A 22,116-nucleotide genomic window follows, 5' to 3' on the forward strand; every position below is an offset into this window, starting at 1 on the left:
GGGAAGAGTGTGGCCAGCAGGTCAAGGGAGGTTATCCTCCCTCTCTGCTCTGCCCTGGTGAGGCCGCATCTGGAGTACTGTGTCCAGTTCTGGGCTCCCCAGTTTAAGAAGGACAAGGAATTACTGAAGGGAGTCCAGCAGAGGGCTCCAACTATGACTGGAGCATCTTTCTTATGAAGAGAGACTGAGAGAGCTGGGTCTGTTCAGCCTGGAGAAGGCTGAGAAGGGATCTTAGTTATGCTTATAAATATCTCAAGGTTGGGTGTCAAGAAAATGAGATTAGACCCTTGTCAGTGGTGCCTAACAATAGGATGAGGGGCAATGGGCACAGACTGAAACATAGGAGGTTCCATATGAATATGGGAAGAAACTTCTTTACTTTGAGGGTGACAGAGCACTGGAACAGGCTGCCCAGAGAGGTTGTGCAGTCTCCTTCCTTGGAGACATTAAAAACCCACCTGAACGCATTTCTGTGTGATCTGCTCTAGGTGAACCTGCTTTAGCAGGTGGGTTACACTAGATGATCTCCAGAGGTCCCCTCCAACCCCAACCATTCGGTGACTCTGTAAATTTTTGGTTTTTACTGTAAGAACAATCATCCACTGGAACAGCCTCCCCAGGGACATGGTAGAGTCCCCATCGCTGGAGGTTTTCAAGATGCCTTTAGATAGGGTGCTAGATAATCTCATCTGTGCTCCTGTTCTCACAAAAGGTTGGAGCAGATGTTCTTTCCAGGTCCCTTCCCACCTGGGCTGCTCTAGGACTCTACGATTCTTCATTGGATCATTGTTTAACAGCCCTTCACTCTCTCTGGTTTGGAGCCCAGTATCAGCAACAATGTCTGCGAGGCAAGACAAATTCCACCAGGCACCACAGACTTCTAAAACCTATGATAATCATCCAATCACCCAGTCTCTCTGAATGTATAAGTCATACTTTCCTTCTTCAGAATTCCCCTGCCCCCAGAAGAAGGAACACCTTCTAGATACCTTAGGGAGTTTACACTGACAAAACAATAGATCGCTACCTGGCTCAGTCAGTCAGCAAGCAAACACTGCACCAGTGTAATTTCAAGGAAACGTCATTGTCACGGAGGGACCCCGAAGTTAGTTTTAGGCGGACAACCAGGTCCAAAACGGGCTTTTATTCTGTCCGGGAAAGTCCGGGAAAACAACCAATTAGAAACGGGGTTTATACAATCAGTCACTCCGGTAACATAAAATACAGATTCGGATATCAACTTTGAGGAAATTATTGGGGTACAGCAAATAAGAATAATGGAGATCCACAGTGTGTATACACGTGGCTCACCAAAAACAATGCCAGAGCCGTCCCTGACTCCAGGAAAAAAATACACCCACGTGTTTAGGGAGAAATTATATTAAGGATATACGCTTGCCTGAATCTGGCAAGGAATTATTAAAGAAAATACACGTGCTTATATTTAAGCATGGAATACACTCACGTGTCTAGTGAGGAAAACATCCACCCAAGTGGCGAGGAATTATTTAATACACTCGCTTATCTGGTGAGGAAATATCTAAGTTATCACTCACCCACACGTGGAGACGAGGCAGTCCCATTTTTCTTTCGGGAGGTTACCTTAGACGGTATCCCAGTCCCGGGAAGGTTCTCGGCGGCAGCATTTGGCCCGCGCTCCAAGAGGACCACACAAAAGGCAGCCTCGGCGGACCCCATTTATAGCCGTGTCAGATCTGGCTGTGGGCAGTCTAGAAGCTTCGCGGCTTCTCTGCACCCCCCTACTGTGGCTACGTGCACCTCTGCACCCCCCTACTGTGGCTACATGAGCCCCCTCCTCTCTCCTAATGACTCTGGCCTGGGTCTCCCAATAAGGACCATTAACTTGCCCCATTGAAGGAGAGGAGGGAGGTGTGCACACATGCAGCTGCCACATCAGTTCTCAGCGAGGGGGGGGGAGGGGGGAGAGGTAGGGGGACAGTGTACTGCCACAGTCATGTGTCAGTTTCCACCTACTTCAGGTAAATAATTTCCATCTCCTCCCCGGGAAGATGAAAGATAAGTGAAGCCCTCAGCTTACTTAACACGCCTGTGTCACCAAACTTCACCTGATGGCTTGGGGATATAGAAGAGAAGAAGATGCCTTCCAGCGGGCATCTCAGATGCCTCAGTAATATAGTGAAGGATTGCCCTGCTTTGCCATGCACATCTCCCTTTTTTAATAGCTGTTAAAGATTAAATTTGCCGTCTCGTGATGTACTTCTGATTTGCTCTCACAGCATGAAGACGGTCTCTCCAACCACCCCCACCTCCACCATCCAGTGAGCTGGGGGTGGGCAAGAGGTTGGGAGGGGACAGAGCCAGGACAACTGACCCAAACTGACAGAAGAGATATTCCACTCTGTCAGAGAAGCACCAGAACTGCCATTCGGACCAATTGTTTTCTCCTACCATATCCCTCCTCACCAGAAAAGGGATACCAGAACCATAGAATAGAATAATATAAAAATAGAATCACTTTGGTTAGAAGAGATCCTTCAAGGTCATTGAGTCCAACCATAACCTAACTCTAGCACTAAACCATGTCCCTAAGAACCTCATCTATATGCCATTTAAACACCTCCAGGGATGGTGACTCCACCACTTCCCTGGGCAGCCTGTTCCAATGCCTGACAACCCTTTCCGTGAAGAATTTTTTCCTAATATCCAGTCTAAACCTCCCCTGGCACAACTTGAGACCGTTTCCTCTTGTCCTATCACTTGCTACTTGGGAGAAGAGACCAACACCCTCCATGCTACAACCTCCTTTCAGATAGTTGTAGACAGCACTGAAGTCTCCCCTCAGCCTTCTTTTCTCGAGGCTAAACAGCCCCAGTTCCCTCAACCACTCCTCATAAGACTTGTGCTCCAGGCCCCTCACCAGCTTCATCGTCCTCCTCTGCACTCTCTCTAGTATTTCAATGTCTTTCTTATAATGAGGGGCCCAAAACTGAACACAGCATTCAAGATGGGGTCTCACCAGCGCCAAGTACAGTGGAACAATCACTTCCCTAGTCCTGCTGGCCACACTATGCCTGATACAATCCAGGATGCTGTTGGCCTTTTTGGCCACCTGGGCACACTGCTGGCTCATATTCAGCTGGCTGTCAATCAACACCCCCAGATCCTTTTCTGCTAGGCAGCTTTCCAGCCGCTGTTCCCCGAGCCTGTAGTGCTGCCTGGGGTTGTTGTCACCCAAGTGCAGGACCCAGGACTTGCCCTTGTTAAACCTCGTACAATTGGCCTGAGCCCAACAATCCAGCCGGTCCAGATCCCTCTGTATAGCCTTCTGACCCTCAAGCAGATCAACACTCCTACTGAACTTAGTGTCGTCTGCAAACTTACTAAGGGTGCACTCAATCCGTGGCGATGAGAACGACGCATACAGAGATGCATAGACAGAGACGCACAGACACAGAGTTCTTGTTGGCAGCGAGAGCAGAACCAGGCAGAGCAGACCTGAGCTGGCCTGAGCCTTCTTTAATTAGCCTTTCTCCATTTATAGCTTTAAAGATATGGGCCTGGACCAAGAGGTTAAACAGAACGTTTTTTTCAAAAAATGTTATTCCAAACACACACGCCCAGGCCCAACACTCACACGCCATACATCCTAAGGGCGGTGTTCTGGCCTGAGATATCATTCTCACTGTTTTGACTGATTGCTGTGATTTAATCTTGTTAGTAGTATTTCTTCTTTGACGCTCTGGATGGTCATGTTAGTATTGATCTTCCTTTATCATACAAGTGGCTGGACCTGCATGTCCTGCCGTTCCCACACAATCCCCTCATCTGGATCATCGATAAAGATATTAAACAGAACTGGCCCCAATACTGAGCCCTGAGGAACACCACTCATGACCGGCTGCCAACTGGATTTGGCTCCATTCACAACTCTTTGGGCCCAGCCATCCAGCAAGTTCTTTATCCATCAAAGAGTACACCCATCCAGGCCATGAGCTGTCAGCTTCTCCAGGAGAATGCCGTGGGATACAGTGTCAAAGGCCTTACTGAAGTCTAAGTACACAATATCCACAGCCTTTCCCTCATCTACAAGGTGGGTCACCTTGTCATAGAAGGAGATCAGGTTGCCTGCCTTTCATAAACCCATGCTGACTGGGACTGATCGCTTGGTTGTCTCGTATGTGCTGTGTGATGGCATTTAGGATGATCTGCTCCCTGACCTTCCCCGGCACTGAGGTCAGACTGGCAGGCCTGTAATTCCCTGGATCTTCCTTTCGGCCCTTCTTGTAGATGGGCATCATGTTTGCCAACTTCCAGTAAACTGGGACCTCCCCAGTTAGCCAACATTGCTGATAGATAATGGAAAGTGGCTTAGTGATAACCTCCGCCAGTTCCCTCAGCACCCTTGGGTGTATCCCATCCGGCCCCATAGACTTTTGGGTGTCCAAGTGGTGTAGCAGGTTGCTAAGCATTTCCCTTTGGATTATTGGGGCTTCATTCTGCTCCCCATCCCTGTCTTCTGGCTCAGGGGGCTGGGTACCTGGAGCACAACTGGTCTTACTATTAAAGACTAAGGCAAAGAAGATATTTAGTACATCAGCCTTTCCCTCATCTTCTGTCACTGTTTCCCCTCACATCCATCAGGAGATGGAGATTCTCCTTAGCCTTTCTTTTGTTGCTGATATATTTATAGAAACATTTCTTGTTGCCTTTTACAACAGTGGCTGGGATTAAGTTCTAGTTGGGCTTTGGTCCTTCTAATTTTCTCCCTGCATAACCTCACAGAGTTCTTGTATTCCTCTTGAGTCACCTGCCCCTCCTTCCAAAGGTTATAAATTTTCTTTTTATTCCTAAGTTCCAGACACAGCTCTCTATTCAGCCAGGCCAGCCTTCTTCCCCGCCAGCTCGCTTTTGGGCACATGGGGACAGCCTGCTCCTGTGCCTCTAAGATTACCTTATTGAAGAGAGACCAGCCTTCCTGGACTCCTTTGTCCTTCAGGACTGCCTCCCAAGGGACTCTGCCAACCAGCCTCCTAAACAGATCAAAGTCTCCCCTTCGGAAGTCCAAAGTAGCAGTTCTGCTGACCACCCTCCTTACTTCTCCAAGAACAGAAAACTCAATCGTTTCATGATCACTATGCCCAAGGTGACCTCCAACCAACACATTGCCCACAAGTCCTTCTCTATTTACAAACAACAGATCCAGCGGGGTACCTTCCCCAGTAGGTTCGCTGACCAGCTGTGTCAAGGAGTTGTCCTCCATACACTCCAGGAGCCTCCTAGACTACTTCCTCTCTGCTGTGTTTTATTTCCAGCAGACATTCGGTAGGTTTAAGTCCCCCACAAAAACAAGGGCTAGCGATTGGGAGACTTCTCCCAGCTGCCTGCAAAATATTTCATCTGCCTCTTCATCCTGGTTGGGTGGTCTGTAACAGACTCCTACCAGGATATCTGCCTTGTTGCTCTTCCCCTTGATTCTCACCCATAGACACTCAACCCTATCATCACCCTCATCATGCTCCAGACTATCATAACACCCCCTGACATACATGGCTACCCCACCTCCTCTCCTTCCTTGCCTATCTCTTCTGAAGATTTTATAACCATCTAATGCAGCACTCCAGTTGTCAGAATCATCCCACCATGTTTCTGAGATGGCTACTATATCATAGCTTTTCTGCCTCACAATGGCTTCCCACCCCTCCTGTTTGTTGCCCATGCTGTGTGCATTCATACAGATGCACTTCAGCTGGGCCATTAATCCCGCCACCTTTTTCTGGTGAGAAGCCCTAAATTCCTTGGTGGCCATCCTCAAGTGCTTCCACGATTTCTGACAGATCATTAACCCTTGTGTTTATCCTACTGCGTGGCTCTCCATTCCCTACCTCCACTGGGATGGCAGTCTGAAGGGCCTCGCTAGCACCCCTTCCCTCAAATGCTGGCATGCCGCCCTTGGGTATGCTTCTGCCACATCTGGTTTCCTCCCCTCCCCGCTTCAAATCTAGTTTAAAGTCCTCTCAATGAGTCCTGCTAACTCCTGCCCCAGGATCCTTTTCCCTTTTTGAGACAGGTGTGTCATATTTCTTGCTAGCAGACCAGGTGCCGTGTAACCCAGCCCATGATCAAAACCAAAAAATTCTGCCAGTGACACCAGTCCCACAGCCAGGTACTGATCTGGCGGTCTTCCTGCATCTTTCCTCCTGAAACCCTGCAACTGTGGGGACAGAGGGGACACTACTTGTGCTCCTGACCCTTTGATCAGTCATCCCAAGATCCTGAAGTCTCTCTTGATTGCCTTTCGTTTTCCCTTTTCACTTACATCATTGCCTACCTGAAAAATTATTAGGGGATAATAGTCTGAGAGCCTAACATGGGCAGGAAGTTTACTTTTTATGTCTTTAACGCTGGCCCCAGGGAGGCATCAGACTTCCCGAAGAAGTGGGTCTAGCCTGCATATAGGGCCTTCTGTTCCCTTTAGAAGGGAGTCTCCCACGAACACAACCCACCTTTTTTCCTTTGTGGGAGCTGTTTTGATGGAGGGCACAGAATGACTTATCCTCTGCGGCACTTCCAACTTAGCGGAACCGCCTCCCTCAATGTTGTTGCTTGGTTCCACTTGCAAGGCCTCATACCTGTTTTGCGAGGGAACCTGGGAAGGTGGGGTGGTCACAAAAGGGACCCTCCTCCTTCTACGCCGAGCAGGAACACGCTGCCATTGCCCCCTATCCCTCGTGTCACTGCATTCCACATCCAGAGCCTCATGCCTGTTGAACGGAGGCACCCGGGAGGGTGGGGTGGGTAAGGGGGTGTTTCTCCTGCCAACCCAAGTGTGGACTTTATTCCATTCATCCCTTTCCCTTGCCCTGATTTTTTCAGTCAGGCAAGGGGAGGATACAGGAATCCCTTGATCTTCATTTCTTGCTGGTGGTCTTATCTGTCTGTGGGTGACCAAAGCTTGATCCCACAGGTCGATTTCCTTTACCAGCTCCCTGATACTTCTCGACCTTTCTAACTCCTCTTTCAGTTCTACTACCAGGCTGAGGAGGTCATCCAACTTCTCACACCTCACACAAATGTTTTCTCTACTGCCACTCTATACCAGTGAAAGGCTCTGGCATACTCTGCAGACTGAGGTCTGGGTGGCTGCATGTTCCCATGGCAGCTCTGTCTGGGTTGTTACCTCTATGTTGTTGAGTGCAGAGTACTTACCTTTGCCCCGAGTGGGTACCATAGTTGGCTCCTTCTGCGAGGGTGACGAAAACCAATTGAGGTAATCACTTGAGCCAGCAAAGCTTCCTCACCCTACCCACTCACCCTTCAGCGCAAACTGCCACACTAACTGCCTCACCCCTGTTTGCTGGCCTTGTTTGCTACGCTCCCTAGGAGGCCATTTGAATCTTCCTTGGTTGCTCCTGGCAATGCCCCCTCTGCATCAGCCCCTCTCACAAGATCAGCTGGTTCACAGCAATTCTCTCAGCATGACCACAGTTTTGCCCGGCTACAGGATTCCCTCCTCATCTCCTCAATCCATGCCTAGGCTCAGCTCTTAACATAGCCACTGCTGCGCTCTTCGTTTCACCACGTTAAAATATCTGGCAGTTTCTCTGTAGCCGTTGCTGTGCTTGTTGCACGTCGCTGACTGAGAGGCCATAAAACACAGCCATTGATAAAGCACTCCAACAGGAGTTGGATGCTTCCAACACATTGCACTGTGCCGAAACCACCCTTGTATGGCACACCTGTAGCGTCACATATGGTATTTTCTACCGTTTTAGCAGCAGCCTACACTGGTGTGCTGGTTTGACTGAAAGTGAGTTAATTTTTTCATGCAGTTAGAATTTTTTTTCATAGCTAGCACGGTCATCATTTAGATTTAATTGGAGAACAAGAAGATAACAGCCTGGGACAGAGTAAATGGTTTTAATTGCTCTGGTCCGAGAGCCAAGAACAGTTCCGAGTGCTCTGCCCACAGGCATGAGGCAGCTAGTAAGGGGGGCATAGATGGGGCAGACCATGACCGACATCCAGACTGATCAATAAGAATATTCCACGCCATTAGCATCATGCTTCATACTTAAGGAGAGTCAAGATCTTGCAGCTAGCTCTTTGTCAGAGCCGGGCCAGAGACCCGTTTGGGAGAGTTCTGTTCAGGACTTTATTTTGGCCTCTGGCCATCCTGCCATTTTGCACAGGCCTCTGGACCTTACAGTCTTTTTCTCTCTTCTCTCTCTCTTTTATTTTAGATTCTATTTTCCATTTTCTATATATGACTATTAGTACATTGGTGTTATTTTATTAAACTGTGTTTGTTTATCTCAATCCAAGTTTCTCCCTTCCCTTTTGATTCTCTCACGCATGCAGGATGGGGGGAAGTGAGCGAGCAGCTATGGTGGTTATATTGCTAGCTTGATTTAAACCATGACAGCTGGCTTCAAGTACATTTGCATACTACTTCCAAAAAGCAAAGAGTTTGCTTCCTACAAGATGCAGGAGACTATTGCTAAGCAGTTCCAGCATCACGTTTCAAATGACTGGGCAAATCATTATCTATCTATAGAACACTGTTAACGGACTGAAATGTTCCACATACTTAAGCTCAGGGGAGACACCATTTTAACTCATACAACTATTTCCCTCAGTAAAAACGCACAAGACAGAGATGATATCCCCATGCTAAATCTTTATTGTGCAACCGCTGCTCAAAGCTTTTAGTACTTTCCACAGACACACATCACACAAAATCAGACATCAACTGTGTCGAGATTGACGGGCAACAAACAAAATCCATTCAGTGGCCACTCGTACACATGCAGCAACTCCCGCGGTGCAAAAATCTTAGCCAGGCGGCCAGCCCAACTCACAACCACCTAGAATAGGTAGATGTACGCGACAGACAGACTGCCCACACTCAGGCCCTTCATCCACAACCATCCGGAATCCATTGGTCAGGCCCAGGTGAGCAGCACGCTTCTTGCCCACAATCATTAAATGCCTAAGAAGCTGGAGAAGGAAGTACAGAACCATAAATAAATAAAATAAAAAGCCACACGCAAAGAGGAGAAAGGGCACGAAGGGAAGGAATGAGAACAGATAACCACACAGAGAAACCAGTTAGCCCATTCCTACCAATTCAACCATTGCGCTTCAAATTACTGTCTGTCCACCCACCTGCAACTGACATTTTCCAAGCAAAGCTACAAAGACCGATTATGCACACCACTGTGGGGGAAAAACAGAGCTATGCCATTTTCTTCAGGCTAGACACTAGCAGGCTGCATAACAGTCACAAAAGCTAAGTTTGTCTCTGGGTTAAAGCCCCCATTATAACTTCAGGCAACATAAGCAATTCTGGTGCAAAATAAACTTTAGGCTGCCTTTTGCATGGGTTTACAGAGTCTTTGAACTTGACTTTCATAGCTAAAAAAAAAACATCCAGCACCTCTCAGCCAGTTTTGCCCTTCCTCACCCCTGACCTACCAAAGACCCCAAGCCATTTTCTCCGTATTAGAAAAAGTACTACTAGTAGTAGTACTCTTACTCTATAAACCATGACAAAAGGCATCAGACTGCGCTCCGAAACAACGCTGCATTTTGCACCAGAAGTACATACTCAGAGGTGAGCATTGCTTTATATCACTGCTTTTAGTCAAAAAGCTCAATTGCATTGCAAGCTAGAGGCAAGAAACTATAGCGTCAGAAAACCCAAAATAGCCTGTTGTGCCCTATCAAGAAGAAAAGAGGGGATAGGAAAGAGTCTAATAAATTAGGAACTATTTACAGGTACAGTTTAGCATACAAAAAGCTTCCACAGTACTTACAGAGTCACCAGAATCTTCTGCTTCAGATAACCTGATAATTGGTTCCTTAGGCATGGCTAGAAAAAGTGTCCAAGCTTGGGGTGAAAGACCATGGAACGCAAGGCACTGGAGGAAGAGTAAACAGTTAAAATGTAATTGGCTTCAGAGAAAGGTAATAGCTTAAGCAAATCAATATGCCGCACTGGACTTGTACAGCAGCAGATTACCAGATAGCCCAAACGTTGATTTTTCTTATGTGACATTAATACTTTCTATATGCATAATAAAACACATTTACAGAGTCCCCTCTAGAAGTGGGATTCAGCATGCAAGACAATGGGGGCAAGGAAATGGGCCAGTCCTTCAGATTAGCAACCTCCACTATGTTTTCATTTGGGTTGATTGTTTCTTAAGCAGCTTTTCTATTCAATGCGGTCCACGCAGAGGCAGGAGACAAATGGCTTAACTCAATCAGCAAATAATTTAGCAAAGTGGAAGATCAGCGGCCACTCATTTTCCATGGTACAGGGGGAGCTCAAGTATGGAATGAAAGCATAATCGCAGAAAAAATAATAAGAAAAATAAGAAAAGCTGTAATTCTTTGCTTTAATAATCCAGTTTTGGGCTTCAGAACCAAAGCCTAGCACATCAGAGCTGTGAAATCTCTATAATACTATTATGAGGCACATCAAGCCCTGCATTTCTCTGTTGGAAAGTAAAATGTGGGAAAGCAAGATGTGCGGTTCCAGTCATCTGGATGATAAAGGAAGATCAATACTAACATGACCATCTGGACAGTCGAAGACATAATACTAACATAATAGCATATAAAGGGCCTTGGACAGATTACTTTGAAGTACGTTTCTCGTAATTGTAAAAAGTTATAGCCCAGACTCGTGACAATGGTATCTCGGGCCAGATAACCGCCCCCAAGTGCATGGGATGTGTGAATGTCCTTGGGCCGGGTCTGTGAATGAGTGGAACAACAAGTGAGACAAACATCACATGAGTTTAGTGTGTTCTTAATAACAATTAGTGGAAAAGCACCTTTTTGTAAACATCTTAGTCCAGGCCTGTACCTGTAAATCCTATAAATTGTCAATGGTGAATAAAGAAGGCAGCCTAGGCCTAGGTCAGCTCTCTGCTTGGCCAGGCTCTGCGCTCCTTCCTGAACAAGATCTCTGCCTCTGCGTGAATTTCTGTCTGCGTCCTGGTACGTGTCGTTCCTAATCGACGCATTTCTCCTATGTGGAACCAACTCATTACGGTTGTGAAAAATATGATAATGATTTGTGCTAAGTGGAAAATTCTGCTAAGCTGCAGAAATGACTCTTGTTGACCAAATAAGGCATGGCACCTGTTTAATTTGGAAAGATTGTTACAGTTGGTCGTTGGGCAAACTGTTGTGAGGGGGGACACTGAGGAAGAAGGAACTCTTCAGCCACCAATGAGAAAGAGAGAAGACCCCTAGTGACAACCAACCACGGAGTCTGAGTGCAAGAAGGACTAGCCGAGGCAATAAAAAGAGTTCATCAGAAACCTAAGGCATGCATGTTGGCAGAGCGCAGACTCCCCATGCACCCAGTGCTGTTTTGCTTATGCTTTAATGAACACGTTTTTAATGAGTTGTATTAAACGTTGTTATTCATGAGGAAAAAGCGTGAGTTATTTCAACTGGTGACCTCGATGTGACAACCTTGGATAGCTCTGTGTTACCCCAGGTTCAAGGGGGGCGCCTCACTTTAATAGTGGCTCTTGGACTCGGGTGTGCGAAGAGCTACCAACGTTATTCAAAATTAAAGCATAAGCAAAAGAATTGAGCTCCCTCCCTCCGAATTACAGCAGTACACCCGTAATTCAAGGTGCACGAAGACCCCGGCAGAAACAGCGGACTGTAAGCACTGCCGGGTTGGGTGGTCTAAATGGTGCTGAATGTGTGAGACATTAATGCAGTTATGAAGCGAGTGCGGAGTCCTTCTAGGTGCGGTTCCAACACCCCGCGAGGGGCTTGGCCACCGAAGGGACGAAGCGAAAGGACAAAGGAGTGAAAGAGCACCATTTGGGATGGGCCAGGGAAAGAGTAAATCCTTAAGTTCTCCTTTCTGGGATCCCCTAGAGGGATCCCAAGAGAAGTTTACGGGATCTCCAGAGAGATCCCAAGCGGGACTAAATCCCAAGAGGTCAAGAGGGAGCGACCTTCCAGGTATACCCCCAGACAGTCCCCTGGGGATGATGTTAGAGTCCTGGAGAATCCCAGGTCTTCAGGACCCTAGAAAGGGTGGTCCCAAGAGGTCGAGAGGGAGCGACCTTCCAGGTATGCCCCCAGACAGTCCCCTGGGGATGATGTTAGAATTCTGGAAAGATGAGGAAAGTACAAGGGAAAAAAGTAAAGAAAAGATGATCCAATATTGTATGGTTGAATGGGCCAAAGAAGAAATTAGGCCAGAGCATTTATTTTGGCCCATTTTTGGATAATTTGACGATTGGATGTGTCAAGCTTTAAATTTATATGTAAACAGAAAGGAGTCTTTTAGTCAAGAAGAGAGTGATTATGTTTCATGCTGGAAAGGAAGTTTGAGAACTGTAGGAATATATGTATTTGAGAAAAAGGATAAACGTACTCGGGAGTGGACCCCCCAGTTTGTAGCAAAATCCTGAGGAGATATAAGAAAGAAACTAGAAAAACTCGAAGAGATGAGGAGAAACAAAGAGCAAAGGAAAAAATCTTAGTAGCCGCAGTAAGGGAGAGTCAAAAGAAAGAAAAAAAAAAACAAAAAAAAAAAAACAAAAAAAAAAAACCTGCCCTCGTAGTGGAAGCAAAGGGAGAACCCTTTAAAGTTCCCATACTGGATAATGTGGAAATTGAATCTGAAAAAAGAATTTACCCAGAGGCTGAAAATAATCTATTGGGGAGAGATTTAATTGTGGCATCAGGCATGACTATAGAAATTGAACAGGGAACATTAAAAGTAAAACTTTATGTGTTAACACCGCAGGACAAAGTTAAAATCAACCATATATATTGATTCAAAGTATGCTTACATAGTAGTTCACACATTTGGGAAAATTTGGAAAGAGAGAGGGTTAATAAATACCCAAGGAAAGGAATTAGTACATCAAGAACTAGTGGTTAGAGTTTTATAGGTCCTTAGAGGATCATCAGCAGTAGCAGTAGTCCATGTAAAAGGACATCAGAGAGGAACCAGGTTTAAAATTAGAGGAAACAACTTGGTGAATCATGAAGCTAAACAGGCAGCAATGTTATCTTTAAAACCTATTGTCCTACAACCTCTAAGAGACAAACAAACAAAAAGGCAGAGAAAAAGTTCACTATAAAAGAAAAAGCAAAATTAGAGAATATAGGTGCAGAATTCAAGAATGGGGGATGGTTTTTTTTTTTACCAGATAGTAGAGAGATGGTCCCCAAAAATTAAGTTAGGGGAATTCTAAATTTACTACATCAGAAAACTCATTGGGGAAACAGAGCTCTCTGTGATCAGTTTTTGAAGTGTTTTGGATGTTTTGGGATATTTGAAATAGCTAAACAAATTACGTATGGGTGCTTGACTTGTCAAAAAGTAAATAAAGTAAGTATGAGAAAATCACCCGCAGGGGGAAGAAAAACAGCATAGATCTTTTGAAAGGATTCAAGTGGATTATACTGAATTGCCCAAAGTGGGAATATATAAATACTTATTGGTTATAATAGACTAACTAACGCACTGGGTGGAAGCCTTTCCTGCCATGAGAGCAACCGCCTAATTTGTAGAAAACTTGCTGAACTCTGCGAGATACTGTTCCTTATTAACCTGTTTTCTTTGTAGGTATCTGTTTAAGCACATTACAGTTTAAATAAGTGCCTGTTACATGGTACAGTAAGTTCACAGACTGCTAAATCATGAGAATCCATTGACTGAATATGTACATTTTGTGATTATACAGAAGATTTTGTGATTATACAGAAGACCGTGAGCTCTTTACTGCGTGAATGTGATGATAATATTTTGTGTGTGACAGCTGTTACTTTTCTTTCTAGCATGCTAGCTTTATTCCAGTATCCAGACTTGTGCAACTCTGTGATAGGCTGTGTCTCATCTCAATGTGCTGGATTTGGCTCTTTTGTATGCACACCAAGTAAAGAATCCTGGTTTTGGAATAACAGTTGTAGCACACCAGGTGAGACACTAATAAAAGCCTTGCCCAGTCCAGCTTGTTGCGGTGGTGGGGGGGCGGGTGCCGACTGGGCTCCAGCGCGCACTGACCTGTTTTGTCAGGGAGACCCAGAGGCACCTCTACCTGGCTGAGCAGTAAGCAGTTCAAAGGTGCAATGCAAAAACTGAGATATTGTCTTGAATATGTGTAACTGTGATCTATCTGCATATTTGACCTTGGTATTTGGTTTTCATATCTGAGTTCAGCATTTTAATTTGCATATTTATATTCGGTACCAAAAGAATTTTGTTTGGGGAGATAATTATAAAATGGGAACCGATTCCGCTACTAAAATACCACCTTGCTCCCCTCTTAGGATGCATCCTTATACATTAGAGTAATTGCTCTTATTGCTATTTAATAAAGTTGAGACCAGAAAAGAAGTGAGGTTGTTAAACTCTGATTCGCATTGAATTTGTGTGTTTGTTGGAGGAATGGGAAAGAAAACTAAATGTGGAGGGGTTTGGTTAGATGGAGATATGTTGTTGAATTAGTCAGGCCCAAAGGAATCTCAAGGCCACTTTGAGAAGCTGAGAACAGAATCTGCTGTGAGAAAGAGAGAGGGGCGTTTCTTCATTAACAGGGCCTCAGCATGGCGTGAGTCATCGGACCTATCATCGGTGGGGCTCCAGCGTGTGGACTGCCCATGATACTCATTTAGCGAATCCATGCTGGGAGCGTGGATGCATGATTAGAGAATAGTTGCGTATATAAGGAGGCTTGTTTCTGTAATAAATGGCTTTGCGTGATTCACATTGAATCGGAATGCTGAGTCCTTTATCGCTCCAACAAATGGTGACCCCGACGTGATACTCCAAACGGCGTCTCACTAAGATCGGGGAAAAGCCTGGAGCGGCCCAGCCGGAGGCGGATCAGCTGGACTGAGAACCGGGCGGAGGCGTACGGACATTCCGCAGATAAATTTGTTGAAGAAGTCCCCGGAAAAGGTGAGCAGCTGGGAGCAGGAGGAGGGAAGAGTGAAGCTATGGGGCAAAATATATCCTCTGAGGAAGAAGTCATAGTTAAACTCCTCCTGCATATTCTCTCTATGAGAGGACTTAAATATGAAGAAAGTAACATACGTAGACTGTTGGTTCGGTGTAGAACTAACGGCTACCCGACAGAAGCTGAGAAGGTTTTTAAAATTGAACTTTGGGATGATATAGGGCAGAAATTATGGGATAAGGTTAGCAATGGAGATAAAGAAGCTAAATCATTAGCGACTACATGGAAGCTTATAATTTCCACCTTAAAAGAATTTAAGGCTGAACGGGCTGCGGTTACCAGAATTTTTGCAGCATTGCAGCTTGATAAGAACTCTAAAAATAATTGTGAAGCTTACCCGGTTCCTGTCTTTGATACCTTCTCTACTCCATCCCCTGCTGTGCTTTTGGCACCCCCGATACCTCAGCAGTCCGGGGTGGGGGGAGGAAAAATGCCGAGCGGGTGTCCTCCTACACTATTAGCAAACCCTGATGAGAACAGCAAGTCAAAAGGATTGGAATCAGACAACTTGCCCAAAGAACCTGTGAAAGCTGAGAATGCTAAAGTTGTAAACAAGCCCTTTTATCAATTTGTATCTGCTTTTACCACCTTTTAACCCTCCAACTTCCATGAGAGAGCAGAAGGAGTCGCCGGATAAGAATTGGGCAAAAGAACTGTGTGAAAGATCAGATCAACTATTAGCGAGTGAATCCAACAGTCAGCAATATCAAGCTATGAGAGAGGTGCCTGAAACCAACAAAGCAGCCAAATCATTTGCAACTATTAATCAGGGTCCCAATGAGAATTACATGCAATTTATTGACCACCTTCAAGAGGCCATCAATAAGGAGGTTGAAAACTTGGAAGTTAAGGAAGCACTGGTGTTGAAATTAGCAGTAGAGAATGCTAACGTTTGCTATCAGCATGTTATTTGCGGGTTTTACAGTACATATTATGTGCTCCTGTGTACTGTCTCTCTGAAAATCAAGCAACTTGTCAGGAATGTGAGTTAATTGTTTTACTAGTTGTTCTTAAGTGCACCGTGAAACCTTCTCCCCGCTTTTCCCACTCACGCTGCAAGCAGCCCTGTGCTTCCCCCCCCCCCCCACCCCTCAAAGTTTTTACTTGCAAGATGGGGTCAGGAATGATTGTTTTCAGTTGTGTTCCTAAAAAATCAGCATTGGGAGGTGTTTTAAAACATAAGAAAGCACTCGGACAAGAAATCATTAAATCTTTTCAGACAGTTTTACAGGCGGGGCGATTTGAACTTCAACAAGCTGAGAGAGAATTAACTGATAACACACAGGTCAGAAAACTTGTTAAAGTCTGCAAGATGCTTTCCTTATTAACCTGTTTTCTTTGTGGGTATCTGTTTAAGCATGTTGCAATTTTGGTAGGCCTTTGTTATATGGTACGATAAGTTCACAGTCTGTTAAATCATGAGAATCCGTTGACTCAAAATGTGCATTTTGTGATAATACAGAAGATCATGAGTAATTTAGTTCTTTACTGCATGAATGCGATGGTAAAATTTTGTGTGTAGTAGCTGTTATTTTTCTTTCTAGCACGCTAGCTTTATTTCGGTATCCAGACTTGCGCAACTCTGTGATGGGCTGTGTCACATCTCGATGTGCTGGATTTGGCTCTTTTGTATGCACATCAAGTAAAGAATCCTGGTTTTGGGATAACAGTTGTAGCACACCAGATGAGACACTGATAAAAACCTTGCCCGGTCCAGCTTGCTGCGGTGGCGGGGGGGCGGGTGCCGGTTGGGCTCCAGCACACACTGACCTGTTTTGTCAGGGAGACCCAGCGGTACCTCTGCCTGGCTGAGCAGTAAGCAGTTCAAAGGTGCAATGCAAAAATTGAGAGATTGTCTTAAATTAGTGTAACTGTGATCCATCTGCATATTTGAACTTGGTATTTGGTTTTCATATCTGAGTTCAGTATTTTAATTTGCATATTTGTATTTGGTACCATGACAATTTTGTTTGGGGAAATAATTACAAAATGGGAACCGGTTCCACTGCTAAAATTTCACTGCTAAAATTCTACCTTGCTCCCCCTTAGGATGCATCCTTGCGCATTAGAGTAATTGCTTATATTGTTAGCTAATAATTTTGAGACCAGAAAAGAATTTAAATTATTAAACTCTGCTTTGCAAAAAAAAAAAAAAAGAAAAAAAAAAAAGAAACAAAAAAAAGAAACAAACACCTAAATGCTATGATGGATGTGAACTTGGTATTGTATGAAGTTGTATTTAAAAGTTGCTGGAATGTGAACTGATTTGGATCTAGGAAAATGGAATAATGGATTGATGTTTAATATACTGTATTTTGACATCTTTAAATTGTGAAAGGTAAATGGGGCTGAGGAATGTAACAACTGTTGAGCTAATTGGAATCGTGTATAAAACTCAGCTCATTGTAACCGAGGAGTTTGCCAGAGCCTCCCACTTCGTACCAGCGATTACGCCAGCTGCGTGGCCATGACTATATCTGAACTGCAGCAAGAAGAGAAAGAAGAAAAAAAAAAGGAAAAACCTGTTTGCCCGCTGCTAAGCGGAGAAAGGGAGGCTTTACTCCCCCCCGCTCTGTCTTTCTTCTCTCTCTGGAGTATTGTCATCCATCCTTATTGTGGCACTGTGTTGCTTCTTGGCTTTGAATCAGGGGTTGTTGGTGATGTTTCTTTTTGCTTCTGTCTTGTTTCCTAGGTTTTGGCACATATGGGGAAAGAGCTCATAATTTTACCTCCCTACTGAAGTCATTCTTTTCACACTGGTCAGCTTTGGGGAGGTCAGAGTGCTCAGTGCTTCTCTGGGTCAGACTGGTACTGATTTGGGTGTGGAGTGCAGCCAGGTTGGTTTGATGTGGAGTTGGAACTGATTTGTTTTCATGCTGGGCTGGAGATCCTGCCAATCCCAGATGGGGGCGAGAGGGAGGTTTTATTCCCCCCCGCGCCCCTCCCCTAAGCAATGTTACTGCTAGAGAACTGTAATACTGCATGAAGGAGTCTGAGGGTTGAAATTTAAAGGCATTACCAATGGGTCCATAGTTCTAATGAAGCTCAGAAATTAAACAAAAAAAATTTTTTAATAGACTTATTCTGTGGTAACTGGTTGTAAGAGACTTCTTAGTAAATTCACCATGCTAGTTTTTGAGGTCATGGGAGAGAACGAAAGAAAGGCTGTTTTTTGAGACCAATAGAATGCCAAATTTGGAACAAAGTTTTAATACATGAATTCTTGTAGTTGCCAGAAAGTCCTATACCTCTCTTGGGTCAGGATTTGTTAAGTAAATTGCAAGCTCAAATAACGTTTTCTGAGAATTCTGTTTAGTTGCATGGCCTACAAGAAGCTGCTTGGATGGTGCAGATCTGCTTGCTGCAAGTGAGAAATCTCCAAGGAAATTTCAAATGCTGTATTTCCACTAGTATTAACAGCCAATGTTTCGATAAAGCAAATACTACACTGATAGAACTGAAACAGGACTTCGATCCGGTAAGGGAAAACAATATCCAATAAATATGGCAGCCAAAATGGAGTTGGAAACTTTGAGGAATAAATTTATGACAACCTTACAGGCTGACTGCATTCGATTGGACTTGCAGATTTGTCTATTTATAGCTACAACATAGAAACAACCTGTGGCTATTGTGGGACAGTATGATGAGAATGCAAACAGACTGATATACTTGGAATGGATTTTTTTGCCCAATTCTTTTCCTAAAACTATTACTGAGCCCCTGGAATTGATTGTTACTCTGATCAAAAAAGGCAGAGAATGGATTCAGGCTTTAGTAGGCCGTGATCCATCTGTCATATATGTACCTTTTGCGAAAGCAGATTTTGATTGTTTTTATTCACAATCTCTGTCCTTGCAAATTGCGCTAGCAGATTTTCTTAACAGCATAGGTTTTGGCATGCCTAAATGTAAACTGCTTCAAAATCTGTGTGTCTTTGATATCAGACCAGAGACCGTACTTGTATTCGGTCCTATCCCAAATGCTCGCACAGTTTTTGTTGATGGTTCAGGGAAGTGTCATGAAGCTGTAGTGGTCTGGCGTGAAGATAGCGATTGGCATCATTCTGTTACAATTGTTGAAGGCTCAACCCAATTAGTGGAACTTGGTGCAGTTTTGCATGCCTTAGAGCTTTTTAGGGAGGAACCTCTAAATTTGGTTTGTGATTCTGAGTACGTAGTCAAGGTCCTACAGCGCATCCCCTCCACTTAAAGAAATCTCGCAACAGCAACTTTTTGATATGTTTTTATCATTGCAAACTGCATTACAGCTTTGCAAACACCCACTGTTTGTTACTCATATACGCTCTCATACAACTTTACCAGGTCCCATAACTGAAGGTAATGCAGTTGCGGATTCTTATACTGTAGCTACAGTCCGTTTCCAGTCTGCCAGGGCTTCACATGATTTCTTCCATCAGAATGCTGCTGCCTTAAAAAAGATGTTTGGTCTCACTCTCGAGCAAGCGATAGACATAGTGCGCTCTTGCCCGGAATGTCAAGGTCTGATTACAAGCTCGCCCTCCCTTGGAGTCAACCCTCGCGGACTCTCAGCTAATGACATTTGGCAGTCTGATGTTACACGTTTCATCTTTTGGCCATTTGAGTATGAGAAAATCACCCACAGGGGGAAGAAAAACAGCATAGATCTTTTGAAGGGATTCAAGTGGATTATACTGAATTGTCCCAAGTGGGAATATATAAATACTTATTGGTTATAATAGACTAACTAACGCGCTGGGTGGAAGCCTTTCCTGCCACGAGAGCAACTGCCTAATTTGTAGTTAAAAGGTTATTGGAACAGGTTATTCCGAGATTTGGCCAGTAACAAAAAAATTAATTCCTGCTCTGTTTTACAAAGTGGTATTCTCAACATTGGCTACATCCATTGCTAAAAGCGATAACACCTCTGAGGTTAAGGGTTGTCATCATTGCAATCGGTTTCTTCTTTGTTAGCTAGCCAAGGTCTCACCCACTTTGCTGGGATCCACGAATTTTTATGGTTACCTGTAGAAACACAAGCATATCCCCTTCCCCAGGTTATTAATGACATAGGACCTTCCCATTGTTGTGTTGTCACATTAAACACACTAACCTTAGGTCCATTTTCGGAAAAATCTTTGACATTTATGATATGGTGCATAACAACAGGTTCCATTTCAATCTCACTTTTAGGATTAAGCCAGTTCAGCACATACAATGCCTTCATCAATACCTCCTCTGGACTCACACCAATTCCCCCTTGTTTTTTCAAAACAGACAAAAGATTTTTCAGAGTGCGGTGTGCACGCTCAATAATTGCCTGGCCAGTAGAATTATAAGGGACTCCGAACAGGTGTTGTACTTTCCACTGGGCGAGGAAGGTTGCAAGTGTATCAGAACGGTATGCGGGACCATCATCTGTTTTGATCTGTGTAGGAACACCCATGACAGCAAAAGCTTGTAATAAATGACGCTTTACCACTTTTGCATTTGCTGAGGTCAAAGCTGTAGCCCACAGCAGTCCTGAACAGGTATCTATGGACACATGAATGTACTTTTGTCAGCCAAACGGTGCAAATTCAGTAATATCAGTTTGCCATAACTGGCCTGGCTGCTTGCAGCGCGAGTGGGAAAAGTGGGGAGAAAGTTTTACGGTGTACTTATACCACAAAGAAACAATTCTAACAACAACCAGTGAAACAATTAAATCACATTCCTGACAAGCTGCTTGATTTTCAGAGGGGCAATACACAGATGCATATAATATGTACTGTAAAACTCACAAATAACACGTTGAAAGTAAACATTAGCATTCTCTACTTCTAATTTCAACACCAGTGCTTCCTTAGCTTCTAGGTTTTCAACCTGCTTATTGATGACGTCTTGAAGATGGTCAATAAATTGCATGTAATTCTCACTGGGACCCTGATAGTAGTTATAAAAGATTTGGCTGCTATGTTGGTTTCAGACACATCTATCATAGCTTGATATGCAAGGTCTGTTGACTGCCTCAGGATTTCAGAAACTAATAGCGCCTGTAATTGTGGTGTGTCAATTAGTGTCTGTTCCAAGAGCTGGGATACCTGCCCCTTTCAACGAGTCCCCATCATTCCATCCTAAATGATCTATAGCTGTTACATTGCATAGGTCTAATTTTGCTTGAGTCTTTCATAGTTTTTATCTGATCTTGGGGCAACATGTACACATACTCTTTTTCCTGTTAACTTTTGAAGAAAATGCTGCAAACCCCCATCCTCATCCGAGTCATCAGATAACGCAGAATTGAACGGTGCTGGAGAATCTGATATCCTTGAATAATTCCTTGCTGGGTCAGGCAAGTGCAAGCCCCTTGCCGAACCCAGGCAAGTGTAAGTTCCTGCCTAATTCAGACAAGTGTAGTCCTTGTAAGCTTAAATAACGTTTTCTGAGAATTCTGTTTAGTTGCATGTCCCACGAAAAGATACTTGGAAGCTGCAGATCTGCTTGCTGCAAGCAGGAAATCTCCAAGGAAATTTTGGATGTTATATTTCCACTAGTATTGGCAGCTGAAGTATCGGTAAAGCCAACACTACACTGATAGAACTGAAACAGGACTTTGATCCGGTAAGGGAAAACAATATCCAATAAACATGAAAGCCAAAATGGGGTTGGAGACTTCGATGAAAAAATTTATGACAACCTTACAGGCTGACTGCATTCGATTGGACTTGCAGATTTGTCTATTTATAGCTACAGCATAGAAACAACCTCTCTTTGGTTTCCTTAAATGCGATGGAGGAAAAACAAGCGTCTGGTCAGCCCTTGTGGTCCTTTTTAGAATATACCACAATAGGAAGCATGTTCTGCGAACCCCCGTTCCGCCCTCAATGGATCTTGTGGGTGCAGCAGACCCAGGTTCTGGTAGATTTTAAGTTCATCTGTCAGAACATTAAGGGCCTCCATATGCTGTGAGGTCCATTTCCATTTTCTGTTTTTCAAAATCAGGTCTGTCACGGAGGGACCCCTAAGTCAGTTTTAGGGGAGGCAAACAAGGTCCAAAACAGACTTTTATTTTGACCGGAAGAGTCTGGCAAGTCCACCGACTAGAAACGGGGTTTATACAATTAGTTAGCACTCCGGTAACATAAAATACAGGTTTGGAT

Source organism: Patagioenas fasciata, chromosome W (assembly GCF_037038585.1).
Source record: "Patagioenas fasciata isolate bPatFas1 chromosome W, bPatFas1.hap1, whole genome shotgun sequence".
Lineage (NCBI taxonomy): Eukaryota > Metazoa > Chordata > Aves > Columbiformes > Columbidae > Patagioenas > Patagioenas fasciata.